Source organism: Rhinopithecus bieti, unplaced genomic scaffold (assembly GCF_001698545.2).
Source record: "Rhinopithecus bieti isolate Rb0 unplaced genomic scaffold, ASM169854v2 scaffold_56641, whole genome shotgun sequence".
NCBI lineage: Eukaryota > Metazoa > Chordata > Mammalia > Primates > Cercopithecidae > Rhinopithecus > Rhinopithecus bieti.
Window position 1 is genome coordinate 121705 of NW_016822034.1, and position 9421 is coordinate 131125.

General features: G+C 46.2%; 1 protein-coding gene and 1 pseudogene across 3 annotated transcripts in view; both read right to left on the reverse strand.

Annotated features, from left to right (window-relative positions):
* The window catches only part of RAB11FIP3 (RAB11 family interacting protein 3), a 101320-nt gene that overhangs the window by 84113 nt on the left and 7786 nt on the right, over positions 1-9421 (reverse strand). The gene's annotated exons all lie outside the window — the stretch shown is intronic.
* On the reverse strand, positions 501-883 carry LOC108521128 (60S ribosomal protein L36a-like; annotated as a pseudogene). The gene has a single exon (XR_001883125.1). The product of XR_001883125.1 is annotated as a 60S ribosomal protein L36a-like (transcript).

The window sequence follows — 9421 nt, forward strand, 5'->3', positions numbered from 1 at the left end:
TTACATGCATGAGCCACCGTGCCCGGCCTGAACCCAATCTTTTTTAATAGAGACAGGGTCTCGCTATGTTGCCCAGGCTGGTCTCGAACTCCTGACCTCAAGTAAGCCATCTGCCTCAGCCTCCCAGAGTGCTGGGATTACAGGCGTGAGCCACCGTGCCCGGCCAGAATCTGATCTTGAGAGGACTACAAAATTCTGGGAGCTCTAAAATGAGGAGCCTGAGACCTTGCTGAGTAAAGTAACTGCAGATCTGGTTGAACAGCTATGACTATCATAATTTATTTTCTAATTATCAAGAGATCATCCAACAGTACAGAAAACTTTTAAGTCCGCACAAAATGGAGACTCTTCAGAGCCGTTCTCAGCACTGTCCCGCTGCTGTCTGCCTTAGCCTACTACATTCTGCCCTTTACAAGGAGAATGTTACATCAGAACAAAGGTAGTGAAAAGTAGGCATTTCCAAGTTCTTTTTTTTTTTTTAACATAAACTCAAGATTTTATTGTCTTCATAATGAAAGATGACACTTAGAACTGGATCACTTGGCCCTTTCTCTTCTTATCTCCTCCCAGTTCAAAATGCTTGCATCTTTTAATAGCCAGCATTCTCTTAGATCTGCAGTTGGGCCCAACGCACTCAAGCCTTATAGCACAATCTTCTTTGTAGTTTTAGCCTTTTTCCGGAAAACCGGCTTAGTTTGCCCACCATAGCCACTCTGCTTCCTGTCACAGCACCGCTTTCCCTGGGCATACAGAGAATCCTTGCCCTTCTTGTACTGTGTCACTTTGTGGGGTTGGTGCTTGCCACACTTCTTACAGAAAGTCCGGCGGGTTTTAGGGACGTTAACCATGCTTGCAAGAGCGATATCGGCACGGGAAGAAAAAAAGCCCAAGTTCTTTATTCCTTATTGAATGACGCAGACTGATGGCCTATATCTGAAACTTGTAAGAAAGGATAATACCACAAAGAAAGAAATCCTACAGAAACTCTGGGCACTGTCCAGAGCTCCATGGACTTCAGAGGCTGCCTCGGCCGACCTCCACGCGCAGGCTGAGAAACGGAGGCCTCAGGCTGGAGAACACCCACACCACAACACAGACACACACATGCACAAAAATACTTGTTTATTAACACGCAGAGGAACATCAGCTCAAATACACTCCAGGAAATACAAACTAAAACTCCGCTGACATGCCATTCTTCCTGTGTCAGATTGGCAATACTTTTCTGGAGGACAATTTAGTGACGGAAAACATTTTCTTAAATGCTTTAAAACCTACATATCCATTCCCCCAGCAATTCCATTTTTAAGACTTTAACCTAAGAAAATAATAAATTGTACAGGAAGATTCAGCTACAAGAAAGCTTATAATGGTAAAAAAGTTAAAACCTAAAATACCAGAGAAATACTCAAATTCTAGCATATTCATTTACACAGCAGAAAAGCTATAAGCCATTAAGATCATGCTGCAGGGCCCGGGCGCGGTGCCTCACGCCTCTAATCCCAGCACTTTGGGAGGCTGAGGTGGGTGGATCACGAGGTCAGGAGATTGAGACCATCCCGGCTAACACGGTGAAACCCCGTCTCTACTAAAAGTACAAAAATTAGCCAGGCATGGCGGGGGGCGCCTGTAGTCCCAGCTACTCGGGAGGCTGAGACAGGAGAATTGCTTGAACCCGGGAGACGGAGGTTGCAGTGAGCTGAGATCGCGCCAATGTACTCCAGCCTGGGCGAAAGAGCGAGACTCCCTCTCAACAACCACCACTACCACCAAACATCGTACTGCAGAAGCAGATGCACTGATGTCAAGAGGTGGTAACACTATGTTGACTTAAACTGGGTTAAAATGGTCAATTATGACTCTGGTTTTGTTTAACTGTCCTATACAAAGAAAAATTTAAAAGCTAGAAGGCTGAAAAGATTCACAGTGCTGAATGGGGTTTTATTTTCTCCTTTATTTGCATGTTTTATTATTTTATTTATTTCTTTTACACGTTTTTATTTTAAGTGTGCATGATCTGTGATATTTTCCTTCTAAGTTTCTTGCTTTCGCTTTAAAGGCACTCGCAAACCAACAAGAGCAGGTTCTTGATTTACCTGTTCCAAATGCCAAGACTCCTCCTGCTCGGTATTTCTTAGTCTGCAAGAGAGAACCAAGTGTTCCTCTGTGCTGATGAAACCTCACTAACTGGTATTTCTCTTAAAACGCATCACAGGGCAGGCTTCCTGAAGGGGGTTCTTAAAAATTAAATCACCAAGAGGAAATGTCTTCATGGCTTCTTCTCCCCTCACCAGACAGAATAAGCCATGCTGACAGGGATGGACTTTTCCATGAAAGGGCTTTTCATTTCCAACAGCAAAAACCTCAGCCTTGTTTTTCTTGGATTTTAGTAAAGTAAACCAACCCACCCAATGTTGGAATGAAATAAAACTTTGCAGACAAGTGGGAAAAAAAAAAAGAAGAGCTGAGAGTGATGGAAGAAGAGAGGAAGAAACATTTGCAGAGATAACCGCTCTAGCATGGAGCCTGTTCTGATTCTCAGGAGAATTACGCCCAACAAGTAAGACCGGCTCTCTTTCTTGTTCAAAGGCCACCCACTAAAGCAACAGGGTGGACTCCAGCTCCTGCCCACGAAGACACAAAACTCTGCTTTGGGACGACTCAGCAGACACTGCCACTATGTCAGAAAAAAAGCAGCATGACACAGAAAAGCAATTCACCCCTGCCTGACCGCCCTGGATTGCCACTTCAGAAGTAGAGAACTGTGGAAACATCCAGACACCAGAAGCAGCAGCCCAGCTGAGCAGGAGGAAAACCAGAAATGTGACCTAGCGCACTCCTGGTTGGCCACTGCAGCTCCTCCTGAAATAGCAACCCCCCTTCACCAGGGTTCTAATAACCCTCCAGAATGAAAGTAAAGACCTCAGTTGAATTTATAACTCCAACTACCATCCCCAAACTCCCCCAAGACACTCACCATGGGAAAAGTAACCCCATTTCAAAAACCAGCATCATAAGCTGGGTGCAGTGGCATGGGCCAGGAGTCCCACCTACTCGGGAAGCTGAGGCAGGAGGACTGCCCAGGAGCTGGAGGCTGCAGTGTCTGTGACGGAGCCTGTAAACAGCCACTGCACTCAGGCCTGGGCAACACAGTGAGACACCCCCCGTCTCTTAGAAAGCAGCATGAGGCCGGGCGCGGTGGCTCACGCCTATAATTCCAGCACTTTGGGAGGCTGAAGTGGGTGGATCACAAGGTCAGGAGATGGAGACCATCCTGACTAACATGGTGAAACCCCGTCTCCACTAAAAATACAAAAACTTAGGCGGGCACGGTGGCGGCGCCTGTAGTCCCAGCTATTCGGGAGTCTGAGGCAGGAGAATGGTGTGAAACCGGGAGGTGGAGCCTGCAGTGAGCTGAAATCGCACCACTGCAGTCACTGCACTCCAGCCTGGGTGACAGAGCGAGACCCCGTCTCAAAAACAAAAACAAAAAAAAACCAGCATGATTAGAGAACTCCATAGTTCAAGAGTTGTGGAATTCCTTCTCTAGGGAGACAGATCAAAAGGATCAGTCACTCAGACGCTGTTACTATGTCATAGAAGGAAGGGTGCCTGGTGTGGGAACACAAATATGTGTTTGCTGCATGGCCAAGAAAGGAGCAGCATGGAGCGGAGGGCTCCAGCCAGAGGGGCAGCTGGCACCGACTCCAGGCCAGTCCCTGTGCACATCAGGGCTTGTGTGTGTGAAATCAATTTAGAGAGGCAACAATGGAGTACCCGGTATAGCAATTATTTTATTACCATTACAGGATATTTCAAATAATTAATTCTCATCACTGGTCTACAGGTGGGCCTTTGAATGAATCAGCAGGACTTACTAGAGAGTGACATAGAGGGGAAAACTCAACCTCCATGAGAACATGCCAGCATGCCAACAGTGATGGGAAGACCTCGCATCCCCTGCTGTGCACTCCTAGAGCGTGCGTTTGTTTAATCATGGCTACACATGACTTAGGGATCAGGAACATCAGGCTACTGAGTGACTGGGAATACCAGGTTACGGAGTGATCAGAACAGGCTTAAAGAAAAATAGAGCCGGGCACGCTGGCTACAGTGGCCTATAATCCCAGCACTCTGGGAGGCTGAGGCGGGTGGATCACCTGAGGTCAGAAGTTCAAGACCAGCCTGACCAACATGGTGAATCCCCATCTCTAATAAAAATACAAAAAAAATTAGCCGGACATGGTGGCAGGCGCCTGTCATCCCAGCTACTTGGGAGGCAGATCCAGGAGAATCACTTGAACTTGGGAGCTGGAGGATGTGGTGAGCCGAGATCCGCACCACTGCACTCTCCAGCTTGGCCGACAGAGTGAGACTCTGTCTCAAAAAAAAAAAAAAGGAAAGAAAAATGGTCCCAGCTGACCATCCTGCGTTCTGGAGGACGGCTGGAGGAGGAAGAGGATGGGACAAGGGCAGCTAGGCGGGCCCGTGCCAGCACCTGTTCTCACCTCCTCACTTCCTGCTGCACGCACAGCTCCAGCTGAACCAGCAGGGATGGCAGGGATGCCTTCCTGATCCCCCAGCATGGCTGGTCTCCAGAACTAACATTCCCGGATTCATCACACAGCATTTTCAGAAGTCTTTCTTCCCATAAGGGATAAAAAAAAATCTGTGTATTTTGAACATCTTTGTGAGGAAGACGCATCACTGACCTAAGAAACAGCAGGCAGGACACGGCCAGCAAAGCAAGGGGATCATTCAGCAAAGAGAAAATCCTTCAGGAAATTAAGATGCCAGCTGGCCAGGCCTAGCCGAGAATGCCCACCAGGTAGGAGAAAGGGGGGAAGGTAGGCAGAGCAAGAGCCTCCCTTGGACTGTGGGCCACTGATCCCAGGGAAGGGATGACAGCAGAGGGGCTGAGCGAGGTGGCTCATGCCTGTCATCCCAGCACTTTGGGAGGCCAAGGTGGGTGGATCACTTGAGGTCAGGAGTTGAAGACCAACCTGGGAAACATGGCGAAACCCCATCTCTACTAAAAATACAAAAATTAGTAAATCTTTAATAAAAGAAAAGAAACACAGAAATTTACTGTAGTCCAGAAACATTTCCATTGTATGCAACTGTAAGTGACAGAATGAGACCCTGTCTCACAAGAAAATAAAAGTAAAGAAATAAATATTAATCAACCAAGAAGGCCGGGCGTGGTGGCTCATGCTTGTAATCCCAGCATTTTCGGAGGCTAAGGGGGGACGGATCACGAGGTCAGGAGATCAAGACCATCCTGGCTAACACAGTGAAACCCCATGTCTACTAAAGATACAAAAAATTAGCCAGATGAGGTGGCACGCACCTGTAGCCCTAGCCACTCGGAAGACTGAGGCAGGAGAATCACTTGAAACCAGGAGGCAGAGGTTGCATTGATCTGAGATTGCGCCACCGCACTCCAGCTGGGCAATAGAGCAAGACCCCGTCTCAAAAACAAAAACAAAAAAAATGCAACCCTTTGTCTCTCACCTATCTGTGACCTGGAAGCCCCTCCCTACTTCATGTCTTCCTACCTTTCCTTGGAGTTGTCCCACCTTTCCCGAATGAACCAATGTACTTCTTTCATATATTGAATGATGTCGCATGTCTCCCTAAAATGCATAAAACCAAGCTGTGCCCCGATCACCTTGGCCACATGTCATCAGGAATACCTAAGGCTGTGTCATGGGCATGCATCCTCAACCCTGGCAAAATAAACATTCTAAATTAACTGAGACCTGTCTTAGATTTTGTGGGTCCACACCCATCAGCAGACTTGAAGGCTGAAGAGCCAGGACGCCTGTTTTAGTAGCACACACAGGACACTGGCTCAACATGAGCTCTGTTTTGAAACTTATGAAAAACACAAGAATATCACAAGATGGTAACCAGAGTAATACCAATGTGCTCAAACCAAGTGAGCTGGTCTGAGTGCAGCGGTGTTTATGGCTGACTGACCACAATCAGTTACGGGTTGCTTTGGGCCTTCTCCATTCCCACTGCTTCACTTGACTAGCCACAGACAGACAGACAGACAGACACAAGCATGAAGTATCTGGAGAGAAAAATAAAACTACCTACTTAAAGAATTTATTTTCCTCCCTAATCATGACACTGAATCCATATTTCCTAGTCTGTTAGTCTCAAGAACTTCTGAAAGCCAGGTGTAGTGGTGCACACCTGTAGTGCCAGCTACAAAGAGGAGGCTAAGGCGGGAGGATCACTTGAGACCAGGAGTTCAAGGCTGCAGTGAGTTGTGATGGCGCCAGTGTACTCCTACCTGGGTGACAGAGCAAAGCCCTATCTCTTTAAAAAATGTTTTGGCCGGGCGCGGTGGCTCATGCCTGTAATCCCAGTACTTTGGGAGGTCGAGGCAGGCAGATCACAAGGTCAGGAGATCGAGACCATCCTGGATAACACGGTGAAACCCCGTCTCTACTAAAAATACAAAAAAAAAAACCTAGCCGGGCGAGGTGGCGGGCGCCTGTAGTGCCAGCTACTCGGGAGGCTGAGGCAGGAGAATGGCGTAAACCCGGGAGGCGGAGCTTGCAGTGAGCCGAGATCCGGCCACTGCACTCCAGCCTGGGCGACAGAGCGAGACTCCGTCTCAAAAAAGAATTGTAATAATTACTGTGCAATTAGTACACTTCTTTTCACTAAGAATTTTTCCCCTTTATTTGATTAACTGACATAACAATCTTGCATGCTCATGGCTGCACAGTGATCTTCTGATGTCTAGAACGTACAGTTATCAGTTCCGCGTACTCAGCACATCTCTCATCTTCAACATTTATCACTTCTTTGGGTCGGGGAGACTCAATATCCTCCAACTAGTTTTTTGGTTTTTTTTTTTTTTTTTTGAGATGGCGTTTCATTCTTGTTGTCCAGGCTGGAGTGCAATGGCACTATCTTAGCTCACTGGGATTACAGGCGTGCACCACCACACCTGGCTCGGTTTTTGTACTTCTATTAGAGATGGGGTTTCACCATGTTGGCCACACTGGTCTAGAAATCCTGACCTCAGGTGATCCTCCTGCCTCAGCCTCCCAAAGTGCTAGGATTACAGGCATGAGCCATCGCACCTAGCCTTTTTTTCTGAGACGGAGTCTCCCTCTGTCACCCAGGCTGGAGTACAGTGGCGCAATCTCGCCTCACTACAACCTCTGCCTCCCGGGTTCCAACGATTCTCCTGCTTTAGCCTCCCCAGTAGCTGGGACTACGTCAGGTGCCCACCGCCACATTCAGCTAATTTTTGTATTTTTAGTAGAGACGGGGTTTCATGCCCTGTTATCCAGGCTGGTCTCCAACTCCTGACCTCAGGTGATTCACCGTCCCTGGCCTCCCAAAGTGCTGGGATTACAAGTGTGAGCCACTGCACGTGACTCCTCCCTTCTAGCTATTTGGAAAAACAGATTTTTAACTACCATCATCCTGCAGTGGCAGAACACTAGGACTTATTCTTCCTATCTCGCTGTAATTCTGTCACTAAGAATTTGCTGGCCTAGCAAGGATGTCACGCCCATAATCTCAATACTTTGGGAGGCCAAAATAGGAGGATTGCTTGAGGCCAGGAGTTCACCCAGGTAACATAGTGAGAACTCGTCTCTACAAAAAATAAAAATAAGGCTGGGCACAGTAGCTCATACCTGTAATCCCAGCACTTTCAGACGCCAAGGTGGGCAGATCCCTTGAGCTTAGCAGACTGGCAACATGGCAAAACCTCATCTCTACAAAAAACACAGAAGTTAGCTGGGTGTGCTGGCATACACCTAAAGTCCCAGCTACTCAGGAGACTGAGGCAGGAGGATCTCTTGAACCTGGGAGTTGGAGCTTGCAGTGAGCTGAGATCATGCCACTGCACTCCACCCTGGGCAACACGGCCAAACCCTGCCTCAAAAATAAACAAATAAATAAATAAATAAACAAATAAAACATTCGCTGGGTGTGGGGGCATGTCCCTGGAGGCTGAAGTGGGAGAATCCCTTGAACCCAGCCCAGAAGTTCAAGGCTGCAGTGAACTATACATGATCACACCACTGCAGTCCAGCCTGGATGACAAAGTGAGATCCAGGGGCGCGATCTTGGCTCACTGTAACCTCTGCCTCCCGGGTTCAAGCGATTCTCCTGCCTCAACCCCCGAGTAGCTGGGATTACAGGCGCCTGCCACCATGCCTGGTTAATTTTTTGTATTTTTAGCAGAGACGGGGTTTCACCACATTGGTCAGGCTGGTCTCGAACTCCTGACCTTGTGAGTTGCCCGCGTCGGCCTCCCAAAGTGCTGGGATTACAGGTGTGAGCCACCGCACCTTGCCAATGATCCCATCTCTTAAAAAAAAAAAAAGGAAAAAAATTACAAAAAATTATAAAAGGATTACAAGCATTTTTTTTCCTTCTCCAAGAAGCAGGAATTACAGGCATTTTCTAATATGCATTTTCCAAGTATCAATAAAATAGCCCATCTTCATAAAGCATCTGCAGATACAAATTCAATGTTCCATCTAGTTCTTCAATTGACTAGAAAATCCAAGTTTCTTTAGATGCATTTTGTATATTTTGTACGAACCTTAATGAACTCAAAGTATGTAAATATTTTATTTTTAGGGTTTACTTAATTTTTTTTATTTCTACCAGCTGTAATGATTTTTTTTTACTAGATTCCCTTCTGTACTGTTTGAACTCTATGCTATGTGCAAAAGCACTACTTTTCAAAATAATCAAAATCAGTAACGTAACAGGAAATATAGACAATGCCTCACATAAAACCATTCCCACCATACACCCTGTCCTACACACTCACATCTCTCAACACAAAACTAAAAGTGCTTTTAATATATCTTCAAAACTTCTTTCACTCATAACAATTCTACACGGTTGTAAGTGTGGCATAAATTTAGTACATCACTCTATCATAATAACTTACAAGTGCTAATCAAAGTAAGTTTGGAGCCTTTATAATTATCACTTTGATGAGCTACATAATAGACTTAAGTGGATGCCTAATCCTTTTGTCTGATATAACTAATGTTTAGATTGAATGTTTCCAGAATTTAAACAAAATAAGTGCTTGGAAGAGAAGCAATTCATAAGCCTGGTGCCCTTAACAACCTTGTCTGCACCATCTACATATAATTAAACTCTTCCTGTATGTTAGATTCTAAACTGGAACTAGAATAGTCCTTAACCTTTTTTTTTTTTTTTTTTTTTTTTTTTTTTTTTTTTTTTTTTTTTTTGAGACGGAGTCTCGCTCTGTTACCCAGGCTGGAGTGCAGTGGTACAATCTCAGCTCACGGCAACCTTCACCTCCAGGGTTCAAGCAATTCTCCTGCCTCAGTCTCCCGAGTAGCTGGGATTACAGGCACCCACCACCAAGCCCAGCTAATTTTTTTTTTTTTTTTTG